The 23,707-nt window shown below is 38.7% G+C and overlaps 2 pseudogenes; both read right to left on the bottom strand.

Annotated features, from left to right (window-relative positions):
* Positions 1-463: 463 nt before the first annotated feature.
* LOC110294127 (NEDD4-binding protein 1 pseudogene) lies at positions 464-2,215 on the bottom strand (annotated as a pseudogene).
* A 19,185-nt stretch (positions 2,216-21,400) lies between these two features.
* Positions 21,401-23,234, bottom strand: LOC147004927 (glycylpeptide N-tetradecanoyltransferase 1 pseudogene; annotated as a pseudogene).
* Positions 23,235-23,707: the final 473 nt, after the last annotated feature.

The raw sequence follows: 23,707 nt of genomic DNA, 5'->3' as shown, positions 1-23,707 counted from the left end.
ATCAAACACTATAGGCAAGCCTAGCTCAGCCTCTGTCACTGTCCCTCAAGTTCTATTTATATACCTCCAAACATCAAATGTCCTCCACAGGAATTTCCTGGGCACCTATCTCAGGTGACTTCATGTTGCCAATCAGCCCAAGTTCACAAAAGCTGCAAGCTGAGCAAGAGAAATTTTTGGTGCCATTGTCTCTATGGAGTCCAGAAAAATGCAGCTTAACTAAGCAATGTAAGGTGGACCAAAGCATGAGTGTCCTTAGAAAAGAATCTGTCATCACCATCACTTGTCCTTTCACTTGTTTGCTCTAGAAGAACATCCTCTCTCCTGTATCTGCTAGAGCTAAACCTTCTTCACCTCTTAGCCCCAGCAAATCACCATCCACCCAACTTTCCAAAGAACATTTAGGTTTGGACTTGAGTAAGTCAGCATCCTTCAGTCAGTTTCTGGCAGTACTCACCTCCCCTTATTCTTGATTGAACATCTCATGTTGTGCACACCAAACATCCCCTTCCCTTTTGTTCTCTAACACACCAATCTTCACTCTGGGCTTGTCCACATTATGACATCTCCCACAGCTGACAGCTCCCCCCATCCTGCCTGTTGTCCCCATTGTCACTGGGCTCTCCGGCCAGCTACAGTCCAACACCAGGGCAGAGAGGGCATTCAGGTCTTTTAGGTAGGGATGAGCTGCCAGAATCTGGTCGATCTTCCATTTTTGCTCAGAGTCAGGGAAGATGTTCAGCAATACCTCCCTCAGCTCGCTTGTCTCTGCAGAAGATCTCTGGGCCAGCTCAGAAAGGTTCTGCTGCATTCTTGGAAGGGTGGCCATGGATGTGGAATGGGGCTGCTGAGGAAGCCAAGGGTTGGAAGCTGCTCTATGGATCCAGGGTGGAGCCTCGTGGCTTGTGTCGACTCCCTGGGTGTTGTGGCTCTGGAAGCCAGGGCCAGATGTGTCCACACTTGGTTGGGCATTGATTCTTGGATGCATGTCCCTAAGAAAGGTCTCCTTTTGAAGAAATTCATCTAGCCGAGGTCCATTTCTTCCCAGAGGGTCATCAGGAACCATAAATATGTCCCCCACGAAAGTGTACGGAAGCAGTCTTGTTTTAATAATTTCTCTCCAGGACACTGACTCCATCACAAACTCTCTCAAGTTATCATTTGTTACAATTATACCCCCAGTCTTGTCTGCTAAGTGAAGCAAGAACCTGTCTTCATGAGAAGCAATTCTTTGCTCTAAGACCTTCCGGGCAGGAGTTAAAGCTAATATCCCAAGGTCCTGGAGATGGCTTAAGAAGTGCTGTTCTGTGGCATTAGGATCCCAACTTGTTCTCCACTGTGGGACAAACACAGTGATGTTTCTGTTGCCGAGCTTCCAAAAATATTCAACTGCCAGCGCTATGCCTCGGCAGCTAAAGAACTTTTTCAGACCATGGGTGATGGCAACATTACTGCCGTCTATAACAATATGCTTCAAATCGTCCCTCCCTGGTTCACTTTTTAAGTCCAGTTCATATGGTATTTTCAGGATCTCTTGAAATCTCTGAACCTTGGTAACTGATGAATAGGCATGATCAGAGGATCCTGCCAATCTTGCATCATTATCTGAAGTTAGGAAGCAAGGCAGCAGTGGTGGGGAGATTTGAGGATCCTTTTGCTTGAGTTGAGGAGAGTTACAACAGCATGAATGTTTTTCGCAGTCAGGCTTCCCATAATTTGGATGAGAAGTTTCTGTTTGCTGATGAAAACCAGTTTCAGGCCGCTGTACCAAGGGAGCTGGGAAACATAGTCTGGCTGGTGGAATTGCCTCAGTTTCCTTAAAAGTCGGTTTTGTAGGTCCAATGGGCTGTCTCTCTTGATCCTCAATTTTATCAGGCATCTCAGGTTTGTAATTAAGCTCTTCCTGTTCTCTTACCTCCTCTGCTGCTTGTCTCTCAAGCCTTTGTAATATCTTTGCTACTTTTTCTCTCAGTACACCTATTTCTTGTTGTTGAACAGCTAGCTCTTCAACCTTTTTGGAGACAATTTCTAGTTGTACAGTTCTTTTTTCAAGTTCATTTGAGAGGAAATGTATAAAGATTGCAATTGTCAATTGGAAGACACTTACTCCTGCAATCAGGATTGCCATCATTAAGGTAAAGGCTTTCTCAAATACATTTTGTTGGTCTTCAACCCTGACCCTTGTGTGTGAGGGATCAGAATTGAAGTTTTCCATTTGTAATGCAGTCAAAATCTGCCTATATAATTAAATTGTCTTGAGTGTTGGTTTACTGTGATTTCCCTTCTTAGAGGGGTCTGCTCTGTTTCTTGCTCTAGGCTTGAGGCCCCTGTGGCTCCTGGGTTCCAGAAGGTCTCTTGGCACACTGCAGAACTTGATGAAATGATTCTTCGTCTGGAGACAACGCTGGTGGATTTCTCTTCTATAGCTTTCTGTCAGAGGGCTCCTGTACACTGCTTCTTGCAATATTGGTGGCCTTGATAATCCAAAGTTGGGATTGTACCAGGTTCAACCAGGTTCACCAGATGTATTTATTATTGGCCAGATGACATTGTTGTCTCTGAAGCTTATTTTTGAAGAATTTGTCGTTCTTCCTGAATTCTGGCTGGTGGTACAAACACACCAAGGATCTCAACTCCACTTCAAGGCACTAAGCAAATGGACTTCCAACTCCAGTCAACTCTACTGACTGAACAGAACTCTCCCTTCTTGTGCTGTGCTTATATAGCGATTCTCCAGAGTGGTGGGTGTATCCTATCTCAGACACACCCTGTGAGATTTGATAGAGCAGATTGTCTGCCTTTCAATTAGATCAGCTTTTGGGGGATTAAAGGTGTGTACTAAGGGTGTGTCAGAAGGCTCTCATTGACCTTGGACATTCCTGGAAGTGTTTAGTGCAGCCATATTGCTCTATCAAATTTCATCTACAATGGAACAGAATAGTTGGCAGTCTTTTATTTATCCTGAGTGTTTGTCTGCCAAAGCTGTATGCCCAAGATGCATACAAATCAAATACAATCAAATTCAATCAACTCTAGTCTTCTAAATACTAGAGGAGAAAATAAGACAGAGATTTGAGTTCCACCATGCCACAGGTAAATATGTGGAAAATGCCACAGGCTACCCTCTGCCCTGTGGTACAGGCAATCCACTGATACACAGAGCCCTTCCTACCACTGCACAGCACTGTTGCAAGATATTTGTGACTATGTGAATCCCCAAATTGTGTGCTTACTGGAAAAACCTGTTTGTCTGTGCCTCAGTCTTAGCATGGACCTTTAATCTCTATGTGTGGAATACAGACATGCTTTTAGTACACAACTTTTTTTCTTAAACATTGAAGTTTAGTTTCTAATCGGAAGCACCAGTGTTTGAATGTGATGTCTAATTGAAAAGCAGACATTGTGATGAATCAGAGAGAGATCTGACAGAATAGGATATGCCCAACTCTCAGTTGAACAGAGAGAAGAGAGAAAGCAATACAGAGAAATGATAAAGAGAGAGAGAACACTGCTTTTCAAAAAGAATTTTGCAGAGACAGGTTGAAGAGAAAGCAAGATAGACAAGGGGAAGGCAGAATGAGCTAGAGAATGAGAGGAAGCCAGAATTTTAGAACATATTGCTAGGCCACAGGAAGTGGCTACTTCTTCATCCAAATGCCCCATTGCTAGGAGTCTCCTTTAGAGTTGCCCACTGAGCCTCCTTTGTCACCCCCCTTGATCCAGGTCTTTGTTCAGTCCTAGAGATGCCCCCACCATAAATTCTCTTCTCTCTCCCATGATGCCCTACCCTGCCCTACTCCCTACCCACTAAGTTTCCTCTGTCCATCCACCCTCAATATCTCTTTTCTTTTTTTTTTTTTCTTAGAAGGACTCCATCCTCCTCCTTCTTCCCTTATATTTATTTGGCTTTGGTGGTTCTGTGGATCATATCCTGTTTATCTTGTATTTTATGGATAATATCCATTTAGAAATGAATACATACCATGAATGTCCTTTGGGTTATCTGTGTTACCTTACTGATGATCAGTTAGAATTACACTTGCCTTCTCAACAGAGACTCTAAAAGCTAGAAAGGCCTGGGCAGAGATGTCTTACAGATATTAAGAGAGCTCAGGTGGCAACCTACACTAGTATTCCCAGATAAACTTCCAATTATCATTGATGAAGAAAACAAGATTTTCATGACAAACTCAAATGTAAACTTCTACCTGCAAATCCAGTCCTACAAAGATATTCGAAGAAAAACTCCAACTCAAGAAGTTTTACTGTATCCAGAAAACACAGGCATAATTTCACAGCAGCAAAAAGAGAAGAAGTGAAACACACACACAAACATACTCACACTGCCTTCACCACCACAACCACTATCAAAATAACAGAAGTTACCAATCACAAGTCATTAATTTCTTTCAACATCAATGGAATCAATTCCACAAGAAGAAAACACAAGCTAACAGATTGGATACAAAATAAGATCCTTCAATCCGGCACACACAGGAAACACACTTCACCAACAAAGATAGATGCACCTTCAGTGTAAAGGAGTAGAAAAAAGTTTTCTAAGCAAATGGACCCATTAAGAAAGCTTGAGTAGCCAGTCGAATATCCAGTAAAATAGATTTTCTACTACATATAATAAAAACAGACAGTGAGAAAGATTTCATGCTTATCAAAAGTAAAAGTCCACCAAGATGACATCTTGATTCTGAACATCTACGCTCAAAACACAAGTGCACTCAGATTCACAAAAGAAACATTACTACACTTTGAATAAACACAATAATAATGTGAAACCTCAGCACCCCACCCTTCCCAATGGACAGGTGATTGAGACAGAAACGAAACATAGGAATAATTAAACTGAGAGATGTTAGGTACAAAAGGAAGCTAAGAGATTCCTTTAGAACCTTTCACCAAACATAAAAACAATTACACCTACTTCTCAACACTCCAGGGAACACTCTCTAAAGTTGACCATATAGACAATCACAAACCAAGCCTCAAAGGATAAAACAAAATATAAATAATCCCTTGTATCTTATCAGATCACCATAAAATAAAGATAGACTTCAACAACAGCAAAATCAACAAAAACCTAACAAACTCATGGAAACTGGACAACTCACTACTCAATGATCTCTGCTTCAGGGAAGAAATGAAGAAAGAAAGCCTTTCTAGAATTCCATGAAAATGAAGGCACAATATACCCAAACTTATGGGACACAATGAAATTAGTGAAAGAGAAAAATAAAAATAAAAACAAAAAAACTCGTAGCATTGAATTCCTTTATAAGGAAAATGGTGAAATCTCATACTAGTAACTTAAAAGCACACCTAAATGCACTAGAACAAAAAGAATCCAACACACCCTAGAGGAGTGAGTACATGGCAGGAAATAATTAAACTCAGAGCTGAAATCAATAACTTGGAAATAAATACAAAGAAACCAAGAGATGTTTCTGTGAGACAATTATCCAAATAGAAAAACCTAAAGCCAAACTAACAAAAATGCAGAAAGTATCCAAGTCAATAAAATTAGACATGATAAAGTGTCATAATAACAGACATGGGGAAAATCCAAAGAATCATTAGAGTTGATTCAAGAAATTGAAAAATCTAAGTGAAATGGATGATGTACTTTATAGATACCATTTGCCAAAGTTAAATCAAGATGAGTTAACTAATCTAAATAATCTTAGAACCCCTAAGGGAACCTCCCAATTCAAAACAAAACAACAAGAAAAACAAAAACAAAACAAACAAACAAACAAAAAAACCCTGGGCCCTCTGGTTTCCAGATTTGTTTGGTTTCTTTTTTTGGTTGTGCCTTTTTCTGTTTACTGATTTTAAATGGTGCTAAGACTGTCTTGAAACAAGGTCTTGAATTTGTTCTGTGTCTGATTTGCAGTTAGGAGAGATGTTTCTCGGAGCTGTAGCAATTGTAGGGCCAGGAAGGAGATGTTCTGAGCCTCTGTTTGGGTAGGTGTGGCTCAGGGAACTGAGACATCTACCCATTTGGGAACATGACCTTGATTTTGTACCAGAGGCTGGTTGAAGTTAGGAATAGATTTACCTGGGAGCTGTGGCTAAGGTGGGGCCAGGAGTCATCCTGAGTCTTGTTCTGAGGATGTGTGTGGGCTCAGAGGAGCCAGGAGACACCCAACAATCTGTTTCTTTTCTTATGTGTTTGCATGACTTTCTGGTTGTTTCTCATTTCTGCCTTATAGAATAGTTTGGACTTGTGTTTGGGGTGTCATAGGTATTTTTCATGAGTGCCAATTTCTGGTTGTTTCTTGTAAGGGAGCCCTGAAGATCAAAACGGACCCCTCCCTAAGCCCAGGGTAACCTTTGAATTAAAAGAGAAAAACACCAGCTTTTTTGTAGACAATAAAGATCAACATTCTGTCTTGCTAAGACCTGAAGATAAAGTCTCTTCTTCAGTTTATAAATGAATTCCCATGGCAAGAGAAACAGAACAAAAATGTAGGATCTCTTAGATACCCTGAAAAATTGGGACTATTGAGCCTCTGATTTCTCTGTCAACTACAGGTGACCTCCCTAGACCTGGGGGATGATGGATACTGAGACTCAGTCCTGGCATCAGCCAATGGCCAATGTGTCACCAACTGGCAGAAGCTGGTCCCTGCCCTGTTTACACATCAGTGCAGCAAAGGCCTCCTAGTTAAAGATGTTGCCAGAATGACTCATTAGCAGCCTCTCTTCCTGAATGCCCCTAGGATAACTTTTCAGCTGCCCTGCTTTCTGAACCTGACCTCAATAGATGGGCCTCTGCATATGGATGCAGAGCTAACATGGTTCACCAATGCCATCAGCCTCATTCAGGAGGACAGACATATGCTGTGGCAGTGGTGGTCTCAAACACCAAGATTGTATGAGCAGAGCCACCCCTGGCAGAGATGTTAGCCTAGAAAGCTGAACTGGCAATAGAGTTGAGAAAGGACAAGAGACACAGATTCTTGATGTGCCTTTGCTACTGCTCACATCTATGGTACTATATAGGAAGAAAGACCTTCTGGTGGCAGAAGGAAGGACTAAACTCCATCCCAGAGGGCAAAAAGATAGCCCAGTGGGTAGCCCTAGAAATTGGAGGGAAATTCTTTCCCTCATGTCCTTGATTGCCCTAGACCCAGGAGATCCCACACACTCTGACCAGACAGAAGATGTAATCTGGGTCAAAAACCTGCTCATATCAGTCGAGTGTGGTGGCACATGTCTTTAATCCCAGCACTCAGGAGGCAGAGGCAGGCAGATTTCTGAGTTCGAGGCCAGCCTGGACTACAAAGTGAGTTCCAGGACAGCCAGGGCTATACAGAGAAACCCTGTCTCGAAAAACCAAACCAAACCAAACCAAACCAAACAAAACAAAACAAAACAAAAACAAACAAACAAAAACCTGCCCATGTCTCATTGTCATAAAAGATGAGGGAGGACATCTGACTACAAACTAATTGTACCAGAGAAGATGGGTATAAGCATACTGAAAAAGTTCCATTGTTATTCACACATGGTACCCCCAAAGAATGCAGGACTTAGTCTGCCAGTCCCACATCAGAATTAGAGATGCCAATTCAAAAATAGATGAAATTGTTAAAAACAGGCCTGTCAATTGACTAATGTGGTTGCCAATACCTAATACGGGGACACAAAGCCAGGAGTCAATTGGGAAATGGACTTCATGCAGCAAAATTTGGACACAAATATTTGTTGCTATTTATAGATACCTTCTCAAGATGGAGACTTTCCCACCTAAGCATGAGACTGTGCAGACAGTAACAAAGAAACTAAAAGAAATTCTTCCCATGTCCCAGGGACACTGAAAAGACTAACATTTCCCTGGTACTACAATTTATTTGCTTGTTTATTTATTTATTTATTTAAAGACAGTGTCTCAGGATGTAGCCCTGCTGACCTCATTTTGAACTCACAGAGATGCACCTACCTTTGGAGTCTGAGAGCTGAGATTAAAGCATGTAACAGTATTCCTTCGCATTTTATTTTTAAAATTAATTTTCTAGGACAAATATGACAGATATTTATGAAACAAGTTATGAAGGCCCATACATAATTATAAAATGAAAGCCAGAAAGAAAGCAAGAAGCAAGAAGGATGAACAGTACCTATAAATTGGTCATAGCAAATTATATGAGATTAAATTTCATTAGATGCCTTCAATTAACTAATAATTCTAATTTAATCACTCTAAGCTATTCTGCTGTGGTTGCAGGAGATGTAGTTAATCAACACTTTACTATTTTGTTTTGTGGGTTTTTTTTTTTCTTTTTTACTCCACTGTGGGATGAGGTTCTCTGCAGTAGGACCTGAGATCATAGAGACTTTCATCAGCTGTAGTCTGGAGATGAGGAATCTAAGACTTATAAACAAACTCACATGAATCAAAGGAGGAAACAGAGGGACAGAGAGCATTAAATATTTTATTTTTCTTATTCCTAATCCAAAGTGATATGTGGTGAGCCAGTCACAAATAGCATAATTAGAAAAGTAGTTTCTAATTCAGTTGTGAATTATATCTCAAAAATGTTTACTTCTTAGGAAACAGAAATAGAAAATTGTTAATAATGGTAAAACAGTTATCTGAACAATAGAGAAAGAACACTGCTATATCTGAATAAACTTGTCCTCACAAGAAAATCAGAGAAAAGGATAATAATTACAGTCACATAGGTAGAAATCTAATATAGAATTGTGGCTAACAAGAATGGTGGGAGACATGAAATGTTTGTTTGAACCCCCCAAAGGGTTTGTAACTCAAAATTTTAGAATCTCTGCTTTAGCTAGATATTATTTTTTTCTTTAGAGAACTATTTGACCCTAGATTCTAGGATCATTTGTATGATTTTGTTTGTTTGTTTGTTTGTTTGATTTATTTGTTTGTTGTTGTTTGATTATTTTGACTCTTTGCTTTCTTAGTTCTTTGTATGTTCTTAATATCAATTATTTGTTTAATATATAGCTGTCAAAGACTCTTTTCCATTCTAAGGGTTTCACTTGATTGGCTAATGATTGTTGTTTTTTTTTTAATCTATGGAGAAGCTTTTTAGTTTTATTAATTCCAACTTGTTAATTTTTTACCTTAACTCTCAAGAAAATCAAGTCCTATCAGAAAGTCCTGTCCTACACCAATGTGTATAAGAGACAATGTACGGTTTCTTCTAGTCTAGCAGTTTCAGTGTTTCAGGGTTCACACTTAGGTCTTTGATCCATTTGGAATTAGTGTTGGTGCAAATTGATAAATATTGTTCTAATTTTTGTTCTTCCACATTTGGACTCCCAGTTTTCTCATCACCCATTATTAAAGATGCTTTGTTTTAAAAAAAAAAAAAAAGAATGGTGGGAGAAATAATAAAATTGATTTAAAATGTATTATTGATAGAACTTATTGTTTTGATAAATATGGAGTCAAAAGATGGGAATTAGCAAGAATGCTTGTAATGCCTTGAATCATTGAGTAGATAGCACATTATAACATATTGCATCTAGAATTTAGCTTAAATATGTCATTCAATATCCATATCCACTCACATAAACAAAATGTTTACATGAATGTTAAAAACAACTTAATATACAAAAGCATCTTAAGTTTTCTTAAATAAGATTTCTGCTTGTAGATATTTTGTGACATTTCCACTGCTGGCAAATCCAATGTCAAATGTGAGAACTAAACATCTCCTCCATCAATGCATCTTCTGTTCAGGTTCTGTGTAAAGGTCAATTTATATTGTTCATTGTACTTTGTTCAAGAGTTGTTTGTTGACTGTTTCAGTTCAGTGGTTCATGGCTCCTTTGTGGTTACATATCAGATATCCTGAATATCAGCTATTTACATCATAATGCAAATCAGCAAAATTACATTTATAAAGTAGCAAAGAAAATAATTTTATGGATGTGGGTCAACACATCATAAGGAACTATATCAAAGGGCCATAGCTTAAGAAACATTGGGAAGAACTGTTTCTGTGTATTTTCATTATCTTTATCTTATGGTAAATATTTATATATTTCAATTAGAGGCCAAAGTAGATAATATTTGTGCATTAAGTGAGCACTGAAAATATAGGATCTTCACAACTCTGACTGCTTTACAAAGTCCACACAAGTACCAAGGGCCCCATATAAGAAAGTGCCCTCTGCCCCCAACTCCCCTAAAATCATTCTCAATAGCTTTAAATTACACCACCTACCCTGGGCTCTGAATTCAAGCCCATGACTCCAGCTGTTTTCCTGGAGACATTACCTGCACTAGTGAACATAAGCAAGGCACTGCCAACTGCCTGCCAAATCTCCCAATATGCCACCCAATGGCCCCAAACTGCATACCCTCTCCTGGGCCCCATATTCTGGCCCACAATTTTAGCCAAGTTTGGAACCTGAAATTTCAGAGGTCACACAGGCCACCAAAACCACAGTAGATACATCTACTAGACCTGAAGACTTGTTGGTCACTAGAATCCCAGTCTGCTAAGGCAAAAAGCCCAAGAGGTAACTGAAAACAAGGGATAAACATATTTTTTAAATCCATCTATTAAAAATAAGCTCATAAATCAACACCTAAATCTATATGAACCCCAAACCCAGATCACTAGAGACAAACATAAAAACATGACAAGAAGATCCAGGGAAATATGGCACCAACAGAGCACATTTGTTTTACTACAACAAACCCTGAATATTCTAACTCAGCTGAAGCACAAGGAAACGATCTTAAATCAAAACAAAGAGGATGATAATGACCTTTAAAGAGGAGGTGAATAAAATTCAGGAAAGTACAAAAAAAGGAGGGAAATGAATAAAACTCTTTAAAACCTGAAAAATGGAAACAGAAGAAATAAAGAAAACACCAATAGAGGAAACAGTGGAGAGGTAAGTGAACAGAAACTATTGATGAAGTATGACCAACTAAAGACAAGAGATAGAGGAGATAATTTCAGGCTTAGAAGATACAATAAAAGACATTGTTACTCGAATCAAAGAAAATATTAAATCTAAAATGTTCCTGATACTAAACATCTGGGACACTACAATAAGATTACACCTAATAATAATAGGAATAGAAGGAGAAGAATATTCCCAGCTCAAAGGCACAGAAAATAGTGTCAACAAAATTATAGAAATTTCCCAATCGAAAGAAAGAGATGCTTGTAAAGGTACAAGAAGTTTACAGAACAACAAAAAAATTAGACCAGAAAAAAAAATTCCTTCCAGCCACACAAAAGTCAAAACACTAAATGTACAGAACAAGTAAATAATACTAAAAGCTGCCAAGGGAAAAGGTCAAATAACACATAAAGGTACAATATTAGAATTGTACCTGACTTTTCAACAGAGACTCTAAAAGCCACAACGGCCTGGGCCCATACAAACCTATACTAGTATAACCAGAAAAACTTCCAATCACCATTGATGAAGAAAACAAGATTTCCATGAGAAACTCAAATGTAAACTTCTATCTGCAAATCCAGTACAAGAAAGATATTAGAAGGAAAATTCCAACCCAAGAAGGTTTACTATATCCACAAATAATTTCACAGCACCACAAAGAAAAGAAGTGAAACAAACACACAGATACACACCATCATCATCACCACCACCACCACAACCACAACCATTATCAAAATAAAAGGAATTAACCATCTTTAGTCATTAATATCTTTCAACATCATTGAACTCAATTCCACAGGAAAAAGGCACAAACTAACAGATTGGGCGCAAAACAAGATCCTGCAAACTGATAGATACAAGAAATACACCTCAGCAACAAAATAACAGCCTTGGAAAAAATATTCCAAGCAAACAGACCCATTAAGAAAGCTGGAGTAGCCATTCTAATATCAAGTAAAATAGATTTTCAACCACATTTAATTAAAAGAGATGGTGAAAGAGATTTCTTACTCATCAAAGGAAAAATCCACCAAAATGATATCTTGATTCTGAACATCTATGCTCCAAACACAAGGGCACTCAGATTCATAAAAGAAACATTACTAGAGCTTCAATCAATACTGAACCCCAGACATTAATAGTAGGAGACCTCAGCTTCTCACTCTTACTAGTGGACAGGTCATTGAGATGGAAACTAGTAACTAAATTTACATATATTTGGAACCAAATGGACCCAACAGATATCTAGAGAAAGTTTCATCAAATACAAAAAAATTATACCTTCTTCTCAACACTTCAGGGAACATTCTCCAAAATTGACCATATAGACAATCACAAACCAGGCCTCAAAAGACAAAACAAAATAGAAATAATTGCTTGTATTGTATCAGATCACCATGGAATAAAGCAAAAATACAACCACAAGAGAAACAACAGAAACCTGACAAACTCATGGAAACTGGACAACTCACTATTCAATGATCTCTGTGTCAGGGAAGAAATTGTGGAGAGCTTTTGGGGTTGCATCTAGAAATTTGGCAAGCACGTGTCACTAGGCTCAAGGAAGTAGGCTCAGATAAGAATAGTCACATTGGGGCTAATACAAAGCTCGAGGTAAACTCAGCCTAGAAATGTGTGGCATTCCTTTTATCTTGGTCATCCAGATAAGGCCCTAGAAACAGTGAACAGGAGGCTTTGTTTAATGCTTTATTTGATCTCTTTGTTTATTATCTTGTTTGATTACTTTGTCTTTGACCTAAGAACTGACCCTATTCTTTGCCAGTACCTAGAGTAGTATAAAAACTGACTGGGAAAAAAATAAAACCCACTCAGCCTCAGCACTGTGTGGAGTCAGACTCAGCACTGTCTGGAGTCATGTTATAATGGTGTCTAGTTGTCTTTTCCTTTTCAGTCCCCCCTCCCTCCCCCGAGACCCTGCTGACTGAATGAGCTGGTCTGATCAGATGGCATCTCAATGATGGAGCTCATGTAGGTGGAATACAGTGAAGAGCACCAGGGGAAAGGAAGCAAAGGCAGCAAACAATGGAAAATAAAGAAGATTTGTGCTAGCTGTGAATAAAGGTAATGGTAGAATGCTTTTTGTGTCTGTGTTTAGAGATATGATAAAATCTAGAATAGTGAAGATAATTCACACAGATCTTTGGACTCTGATTACAGATAGTTTAGAGCCCAGACGTAAGAGACAGAATGGGTTTCAGAAAAGCAGTCGTCTCCCTGTCTGGGATGTTTTGGTGAAAGAGAGGAAAATGAAATGGAGCTGTTCCCGAGCTCTCCTAGGGACAGGAGGAGGTCAGGAGACATCCTGCTTCCTCTCTGGCTCCTACTGGAGGAATGCTTAGTTCTGGTTCTGGATTCCTTAGGTAAGATATCTGGGTCTCTTTGGTGGCACATCTAGTTCTTTTCCCTCTCTGTCTATTGTCTGTCCTTGTCTCTCTGTCTATTGTCTGTGCCAATCTATCCATGTCTGTCAGTTTATGTCTGTGTTTTCATTTCATTTCTTGATTATTTCTCTGTTTTTCATGTTCACAAGAAAATATTGTTAAAATGTATCTGCTGGCTCTCCACACCCCTTGATTTAATTTTAACGTTTCAGAAAAAAAAAATCTCAATTTGCACAACAAATACTTATAATTTGCCCTGCACCCGTAGATAGGTGGTTATGGCAACTAGAGAAGCCCTGCCAATGGCTATTTATCTGCACCATACTCTCTTAAAGGGGGCAGCCCTTCTGAGCTTCTATGGTAAGGGAGCTGATAGTTGTTTCTTCTAGAAATATCTCTGTGACCGTACTTATTGGGTTCAGCAGGTGTCAAAGGTGCTCTTCCCTTGAAATTACAGCTAGAAAAAGTAAGAAAATTTTGTCTAGTCTAAATATATAAGATGAGTGTGGCCACTCATTTCATGTTTGTTTCTGACTGGTCTTAAAGATGCAAATGTGTTCTGTACATCTTGGTTATAGATTATTGATTTATAAGTTATTTGCTATAATTAAAAATTTGTAACAATGATAACAGAAAGCTTGCTTCAAACTGATGGTTCAGTTGGAGTCATTCTAGACAACAATATATGGCATGAGACTGCTGGCTCCATGCCAGCAAGTCTAGGCAAGAGGAGAGAGGTTCCAGTCCTGCTAGGGTCTCTCCTGGCTGAGCAGAATAGTGAGAATCTATGGCCCAAAAGAAACACGAGCCTTGTTGAAGCAGGAACTCAACTTTATGGCATCAGCTTCTTGCTTATATAAGTTCAGAGCATAGAGAGGGGATTTTTGGTGGGGTAAGATGATGTAGGAGACAGCGAAGGGTGGCAGAGGGTATGGAGTGACTGACAGGGCCAATGGCAAAGCTCTATATCAGCAACAGCAAAGCAGAGGCAGGATTAAAGAGGTCTTGCTGAGTCATCTCAGTATGGAAGTGACTGATACAGCTCTAAAAACTCGAGCCAGGCTTAGGCTCAGGCTAAAAACTCCCACAAGGCTGCAGAAACTTGAGCCAGGTTTAGATTAGTCCTCAAGGCCCAAACCAGGGCCAAATTTGGGCCCAACATGAGCCAATCTAGGGAAATAGGTCTCTAAAAATATCCCTAAGTTGATAATATTTTATATAATTCTTGGCCTAGAAACTAGACTTATAAAATATAGGATTTAAAATAATGAGGTATTAAAAGTTGCACCATCATGCAATCATATATAAGAGCTGGCAATCAAACTTTGTAACATGAAAGTAATGCACTTTATATTGATTTTAGAGAGACTGGATTGTTTACACTGGATTGTTAAAAATTGGTTTTGCTTTTCAACGTTATGGTTATGCTCTACTATTGCAAAAGAAACTTAAAAATTATAGTTAAACTGCTAATGTTCCATTAGCTGCACTTTACAATGCAATTACAAACTCAAGATTTTAATTCACCCATATTTAAGAACAAATCAAGCAAGTGGAGATTATTGCAAGACTTACGAAAGGTTAATGAAACTAGGAACTTATAAAGACATTAAAACCTGGCTTACCTACTCCACCTGCCATTCCGAAATATATGTGTAAAATTATTACAGCTTTAAAAGATTGTTTTCATACTATTCCTTTGCATCATCATGATTATGAAAGATTTGCATTTAGTGTGTCTGCTTGAAATTTTAAAGAACCCATGAACCAATATCATTCGAATATTTTGCCTCAGAGAAGGCTAATAGCCCTACGTTATATAAAAAAAAAAAAAAAAAAAATGTGTTGCTTCTTCAATACAAGAATCAGTGTATATTATTCATTATATGGATATTTTATTAGCTGATCCATATGAAGGTGTTTTATTACAAGCCTTTCTTATACAACACGTTTAAAAATTTTGGTGAGCAGTTGTTGCTCCAGAAAAGATTCCAAGGTAAATATCCTTTTCAGTATTTGGGACATCAGTTGTATCCTAAACAAATTGTGGCAAAGAAAATTCAAATAAGAAAAGGCCATTTATTTACTTTAAATTATTTTCAAAAGCTCTTAGGAGATGTTAATTGGCTAAGAGCTCACTTTAAACACACCACAGGAGACTTTAAGCCTCTGTTTGATGTTTTCAAGGAGAATGCAAATCCTAATTCCCCTAGATGAATAGCTTTGCAGGAAGTAGAGGAAGCTATTAATCAACAATGGATAAATTATATAGAATATGATCAATTGTTAGCTGTTTTGTTCTTGCTACTTCTCATGCACTCATATCAGTTCTTTGTCAAAAGAAACCACTAATGCAGATTCATCTTTCTTTATCTCCAAAGAAAGTTTTAACACCCTGTTCTGAAGCTATTACTGTGTTAATACAGAATTGTAGGTTAGAACCATGAAAGTATTTTGGGAAAGAACCTGATGAAATATTTATTCCTTATTGCAACAGCAATTAAATTGGTTAATGCAGATTACTGATATATGGCCTATTGAGTGTATAAATTTTTCAGGCAGAATTAATAATCATTATCCAAAAGAAAAGTTGTTAAAATTGGCCTCTATGCATGCTTTTGTACTTCCTGTAAGTTTGAAAGAGAGACTGTGCATACTGTAGTTACAGATGGCTCATTTAATGGTAAGGTAGCATATGTAATTGGATCACATGTTTATTCTCTTGAATTTCTCTTTGCTTCAGTACAAATCATTGAATTATGTGCTGTAGCTTCTGATTTTGAAATGTGGATCAAGTTTTCAATTTGTATGCCAATAAGCTGTTAGTCTGCAATTGCTTGAAACTGTTTCTTTTTTTTTAGATACTGCCAATTCTCAAATATTGCAATTATTTATGCAAATACAACTTAATTTAAGAGAATGTACTGTTCCTTACTTTATAGAACCTTAAAGAGCTCATACTAGATTGCTCAGACCCTTTAGTGAGGGTAATGCCACAGCAGATTTGCATACCAGCAGATTATAGGCTTTACACGGGAGCAATTAGCCAAACATTCTCATTCTTTACATCATCAAAATAGTACTATCTTGAGACAACAATTAGTTATTTCTAGAGAATGTGCACATCACATTGTAAAGACATGACCTGAATGTCCTCAGCTTCTTCCTGTACCACATAATGGTGTTAGTCCTGGAGGACTCACACCTATTCAATTATGGCAAATGGATGTTTATCATATTTCTGATTTTGGAAAATTAAAATATATACATGTGACTATAAACAGCTTCTCAGGCTTTCTTGTTGCACCTGCTTTAACAGTAGAAGCAAGTAAAAAATGCTTACTCATTGCTTACATTGTTTCTCTATGGAGGTGTTCCAAATCAGATTAAAACACATAATGGAACTGGCTATTGATGTCAAACATTTGAGATGTTTTGTCAACAATTTAATGTTACCCATATTACTGAGATCACTTATTATTCGCAATGACAAGATATTGTGGAATGGACACCTTGAACTTTAATACAATATCTTATAAAATAAAAAAAGGTGGAATTATATCCTAGTAACCCACAAATTTATTTAAATCATGTTATTTTAATTTTAATTTTTAATTTTTGGAGGCCAAGTAACTCTCTGCTGAATGTCTGTAGCATCCTACAACTTGGCATACTTAAGCCTAGATGAAATGGAAAGATCCACTTATCAGCATACAGCATGGTCCCAATCAGTTATTAATATGGGAAAGAGGGCATGTTTTGTTTTTTGTTTTTTGTTTTTTGTTTTTTGTTTTTTGTTTTTTCTCTCTCTCAGAATGATAAACTTGCATGGTAGCTGCCAGAGTGATTGGTGAGACATGCTGATGTTGGGACAGAGAATGATGCTGACTGTGAGTTTGCTGTGTAGCTTGACAATTTTGACAAAGAAAGCGATATTGGGCATATGTTCCTGACCCACCTTTGTTTGTCTATATCCCAGACTGGACAAGCTGCCTTGCTTCAAGCTTTTAGAGCTTGTGGGACAGAGAAACTGGAGACCTGGAAACTGCCTTCAAAAACTTTCAAATAGAGAAGTTATAGTGACCCTTCTCTTTCCTTTAATATGATCAGTTATTCTGACTCAATCATGGACCAGTCTGCAAATCAATCCAATATTGGAAAAAAAAGAAAATGACAGTCTTCGTTTGGAAGGCTGGTTCTGGACATTTTCAGAGACATATTTGAAAACTGACAACTGTCTTGTATGAGCTTACATTTACAGTTGATAAAACTGGAACAGGATCAAGATTTAGAACAATGGCAGGATCTGGATTTCAAACAAGTGTTATTACATGTATTAAGGTTCGTAATCTTTTATTAATTGGTTATGTTAAAATTACTTTTGCGTTTTCTCCAATATTTAATTTAATTTGTATTGATTGTTCCCTTTCTAATTGTGTTAATGTATTGAAATCTGGCATGTCTGTTATGGTGGTCAACCAACCAGCTTTTCTTTTTGTTTATTGTCTGTGAGTAGTACAGGACTTTAGTAATCTGAAAAAGGCTTGCAAATACTGGAAGAACTGAGTCAGGATTTAAGCAAGAAGGTAGTGGGGTTGACTCTTGCTGGCATAGCAGCTTTGATTACATTAATACCTAGCACCACTGCTTCTAATTGCTGTGATACAAGAAGTTAAGACAGACAATTTTGTTAATCATTTAACAAAAAAAAAAAATTGTTGCTCTGGGTAATCAAGAAGATATAGATAGTATCTAGAACAATGAATTTATGCAATCGGTGATATTATTCAAATTATTGGAAAGAGAGCTCAGAGTTTAAAAGAAGCGATCTTGAGTGTTTCATTAAATACCAATGGATTTGTGTCACTTCTAAAGTTTACAATGATAGTATAATTGTGAGAAAATTCAACGACCCTTTTGCAGTATTAGATATAATTTTAAGACTTCTCAGAATGTTTTAACTTTGCTTACTGACATTATGAATTAAAGAATGCTGCTTTTCAGAGTTTTTGATGCTGCAGATATATTCATGGCTTAAGGTCAGTATTTCTATCTCAGTCAATATTCAAAAACAGCTTATATAGCTTGATCATATAAGCCCTTCTTGTCCAGGGAATACTTTTATTTCTGTACATTGTAATAAAACTTGCTTTTAACAACACCAACATATTGGCAGCCAAACTACAAGGCTTTAAATGAGCAATGGATTCCCAGACAGACTCATTAATTTAACAGGGTGGCAGTCAAAGATGCTGTAGAGTGTTTTACCATCCTAAGATGGAAATGCATTGGTTTTGAAAATGCATATTCCAAGACAGGTAAGAAAGGCATTCTTGTAAAAACAACCTAAGACAGACAAAGTCATGTTTATGAAATAAAAAGTGGGGAGATGTGGATACCTTTGCGGCTGCTTCTAGAAATTTGGGTAACGCTTGTCATTGGGCTCAAGGAAGTAGGCTCAGATAAAAATATTCACATTTAGGCTAATGTAAAGTTCAAGGTAAATACAGCCTAGAAAGGCATTTCTTATACCTTGGTATCTTCATAAGCTTCTAGAAACAGAGACTAGGGGGCTTTGTTTACTGCTTTGTTTGATATCTCTGTTTATTACCTTGTTTGAATACTTTGCATTTGATCCCAGAACTGAACCTATTCTCTGCCACTATTTAGAATGCTATAAATGCTAAATGGAGAAAAAAAAATCAGCCTCAGCACTGACTGGAGTCACGCTATAATGTTGTCTAATTGTCTTCTTCCTTTCCACCCCTACTCCATACCTTGAGAACCTATTGAGTAACTGAAGTGGCTGGGTCACCAAATAGATTTAACAAATATCTATAGAACCATTTAGCCAGCCCAAAAATTATACCTTCTTCTCAACACTTCAGGGAACATTCTCCAAAACTGATCACGTAGACAATCTCAAACCAAGCCTCAAGTGATAAAACAAAATCCCTTGTATCTTATCAGATCACTATGAAATAAAGGTAGAATTCAACAGCAAGAGAAACAGCAGAAACCTGACAAACTCATGGAAACTGGACAACTCACTACTCAATGATCACTGCATCAGGGAAGAAATGAAGAAAGAAGAAAGAAAGCCTTTTGAGAATTCAATGAAAATGAAGACATAACACATTCAAACTCATGGGACACAATGAAAGCAGTGAAAGAAAAAAATATAGCACAGAATATCTTCATAATGAAAATTGGTAGATCTCACTTCAGCAATTCAAAAGCACACTTGAAGGACTAGGAAAAAAAAAAAAAAAAAAAAAAAAAAAGAATCGAACATACCCCAAAGGAGTACATGGCAAGAAATAATTAAACTCAGTGAGAAGTTCAATAAAATAGAAAAAAGAAAAAAAAGTCAAAGAAACCATGAGATTGTCCTTTGAGACACTTTGCAAGATAGACAAACCTTTAGCTGACCTAACAAAAATACAGGAAGTGTCCTAATCAATAAAATTGGAAATGATAATGAATCCAAGGTATCTTTGTGTTTTACTTCAAAAGCTTGCAATCCACAAAATTGAAAAATCTAAATGAAATGAATGGTTTACTTTATAGATACCATTTGCCAAAGTCAAATCAAGATGAGGTAACTAATTTAAATAGCCTTATAACCCCTAAGGAAATCACCCAATTAAAAATAAATAAATTAATTAATTAATTAATAAAAAGCAAGATCAGGGCTAGATGGTTTTAGTGTGAAATGCTTTCAGACCTTGAATGAAAAGTTAATGCAAATAGTCCTCATACAATTCCACAAAGCATAAAAATCAGGAACATTGCCATAGGATACTATGAGATCATTGTCAATCCGATACCTAAACTACCTAGACTCAACAAAGAATGTATGTTCTGACCAATTATTCTTATGAACAATGATGCAAATGTGCTAAATAAAATACTCACACCTAAACCCAAGACCACATCAAAACAATTATTCACTATGATTAAGTAGGCTTTAACCCAGAGATACAGAAATGGTTCAATATATGAAATCCATCAATGTAATCCATTATGTGTTTTGAAGGTGTTTAATTTTGCATTCCTTTATATCCTGTAGGACAATGGTTCTTAACCTATTGTTAAGACTCTTTGGGCATAAAAACTGCATGGTACTGGTAAAGCGACAGACAAGTAGACCAATGGAATAGAATTGAAGACCCAGAAATGAACCCACACACCTATGGTCACTTGATCTTTGACAAGGGAGCAAAAACCATCCAGTGGAAAAAAGACAGCATTTTCAACAAATGGTGCTGGCACAACTGGAGGTTATCATGTAGAAGAATGCAAATTGATCCATTCCTATCTCCTTGTATTAAGGTCAAATCTAAGTGGATTAAGGAACTCCACATAAAACCAGAGACACTGAAACTTATTGAGGAGAAAGTAGGGAAAACCCTTGAAGATATGGGCACAGGGGAAAAATTCCTGAATAGAACAGCAATGGCTTGTGCTGTAAGATCAAGAATTGACAGATGGGACCTCATGAAACTGCAAAGCTTCTGCAAGGCAAAAGACACTGTCAATAAAACAAAAAGGCCACCAGAAAATTGGGAAAGGATCTTTACCTATCCTAAATCAGATAGGGGACTAACATCCAATATATATAAAGAACTCAAGAAGGTAGACTCCAGAAAATCAAATAACCCCATTAAAAATTGGGGCTCACAGCTAAACAAAGAATTCTCACCTGAGGAATACCAAATGGCTGAGAAGCACCTGAAAAAATGTTCAGCATCCTTAATCATCAGGGAAATGCAAATCAAAACAACCTTGAGATTCCACCTCACACCAGTCAGAATGGCTAAGATCAAAAATTCAGGTGACAGCAGATGCTGGCGAGGATGTGGAGAAAGAGGAACACTCCTCCATTGTTGGTGGGATTGCAAGCTTGTACAACCACTCTGGAAATCAGTCTGGCGGTTCCTCAGAAAATTGGACATAGTACTACTGGAGGATCCAGCAATACCTCTCCTGGGCATATATCCAGAAGATGTCCCAACCGGACACATGCTCCACTATGTTCATAGCAGCCTTATTTATTTATTTATTTTTTATATATAATATATATACTTTTATTATTCACCCGTTAACTCCATAATATGCCAATCACGAGCTAGGTTTCAGCAGTTACATTCCCTTGATCACGGCTGCATGAGCATGTTAATTCATTGAAAATAGGGAGACCAGAAACATGGCTAAAGGTGACATCACGCAGCCTACGCCATCTCAATATAATTGTCAAGTTCGCTGGCGGTTTGGTAAAGCCGGTTCAGTTCTGTTTTGTCTGTCAGAGATCTCACATCTGTGAAAGTTGGACCAACAAGTGGCAGGGTTCCGTTTCCTGGTTTGGGTTCTCAGTGCCTTTATCCAGAATCTCACTGGCAACTGGTTACTGTAACACCAGCCCAACCTTCTCGGCCCCCATGCTCGGACACTTCCAATTGTACAGGTAATACTGCAGGTTGCCGTCCCCTATGCCGAACTTGAGCTTCTCCAGGAATGTCTTGTTCTCCATGAGATCCAGTGCATTGAATACGTCGAACCCTTTCATTTTGGCTAGAACGAGGGCATCACTCATAAGGTCTAGAAGAGGGGTCTGGGTGTAGACGTTGTAGAAGGAGTATGCAGCTTTCAGACTCTTGTGGGTTGGATGGTTCATGATGGTGGAGGGAAGTGTATAGAAGCTCAGGAAATCAGTCACCTCACCGTTGGCATTCTCTACCACAAAAGTGTCAATGATGTTCTCCTGGGGGTAGAACCAGTGTTCCACCTCCTCCTGGTTCATGACAGGGGTGAGGTGAAACTGCTTCAGGTACCTGCTGAGCAGTTGGTGCACTACTGGAATGTCCATCTTCTCCATTGGTCGTAGGCCAGCTGTCTTGGGAGTCTCTGGCAGTCGGTAGAGCTTCATGGTGCGCTGCATGGTCATATTTCTGCTCAGGTGGGAGAACTTCACTTCAATCAGCTTCCGAGGGTTTAGGGATCGATGCCAGTACCTGCAGGTGCCCACAGGCTTTGGCAACACCACTCCGGCAGTGTAAACAGCTTGGAAAATGCCCTCTAGGTGGACCCGCCGGGTGATCTCTCGGATCAAAACTGGAGCCACCCTTTTGGAGTGCAGCTTCTTGTGGACACACAGGAAGTTGATCTCCACCATCTTCTTCTCTGTGTCATAGATGTGGATGTTTGCTGGGATGGCACTGATGAACCCAACCAGTTTCCGACTTGAGACCACTCGGACCCCACAGTGCCACTGTGGGAGCCAACCTGGTGGCCGGAGAGCCCACAAGAGAAACTCTGGGGAGTAGTCGAATCGGAACATATTGTCATCGTCTTCCACGTAGTTCTCGTTCAGGAGGGTGTACAGCTCTTTCAGCACACCACGGTCTCCCAGACCCAAGGCATCCCAGGTGAAGCCCTGGGGCAGGGTGTAGGGCTCCTGGCGAATGTTGTCTTTGTCAGGTTCGACTGGACCATGGGTGTTTACCACTTCACCTAATTTGGGCACTGGCTGTGTATCCCAGAACTGGTAGCTCCGTTTACTGGCTTCCTCCATGGTTTTGGCGGGTCCCTGACCCACTGAGAACAGCTCAATGGCCTTCTGTATTTCCTGGATCCTCTCTGCTGGCAAAGAGGTCATCTTCACGGGCTGGTCCTGGGTGGATTCCAAGTCGCTGCCTTTCTCTCTCTTCTTCTTTTGTTTCTTTTTCTTCTTTTTGGCTCCGGTGTCATTGGCTGGACTCAAGCCACTCCTGTTGTGGCTGTTGTTCTCCTCGTTCTCGCAATCGCTGCAGTGCTCATGGCCGTTTCCATTCCCTTCCATCATCAGTGGCAACGAAGGTGCCGGCAGCTTCACTGCTGTCTCACTCTCATCCGCCATCTTGGGTTGCGAGAGCCGGACTCCAGCAGCCTTATTTATAATAGCCAGAAGCTGGAAAGAACCCAGATGCCCCTCAACAGAGGAATGGATACAGAAAATGTGGTACATTTACACAATGGAGTACTACTCAGCTATTGAAAAGAATGAATTTATGAAATTCCTAGGCAAATGGATGGACCTGGAGGGTATCATCCTGAGTGAGGTAACCCAATCACAAAGGAACTCACACAATATGTACTCACTGATAAGTGGATATTAGCCCAGAAACTTAGGATACCCAAGATATAAGATAAAATTTGCTAAACACATGAAATTCAAGAAGAACGAAGACCAAAGTGTGGACACTGTGCCCCTTCTTAGAATTGGGAACAAAACATCCATGGAAAGAGTTACAGAGATAAAGCTTGGAGCTGTGTCAAAATGATGGACCATCTAGAGCCTGCCATATCCAGGGTTCCATCCATAATCAGCTTTCAAACGCTGACACCAT

The sequence above is a fragment of the Mus caroli genome, unplaced genomic scaffold, assembly GCF_978045245.1.
Source record: "Mus caroli unplaced genomic scaffold, Mus_caroli_1 scaffold_4, whole genome shotgun sequence".
Taxonomy (NCBI): domain Eukaryota; kingdom Metazoa; phylum Chordata; class Mammalia; order Rodentia; family Muridae; genus Mus; species Mus caroli.
Note: the sequence above shows the minus strand (reverse complement) of the source record. Positions and strands in the feature narration are given on the sequence as shown.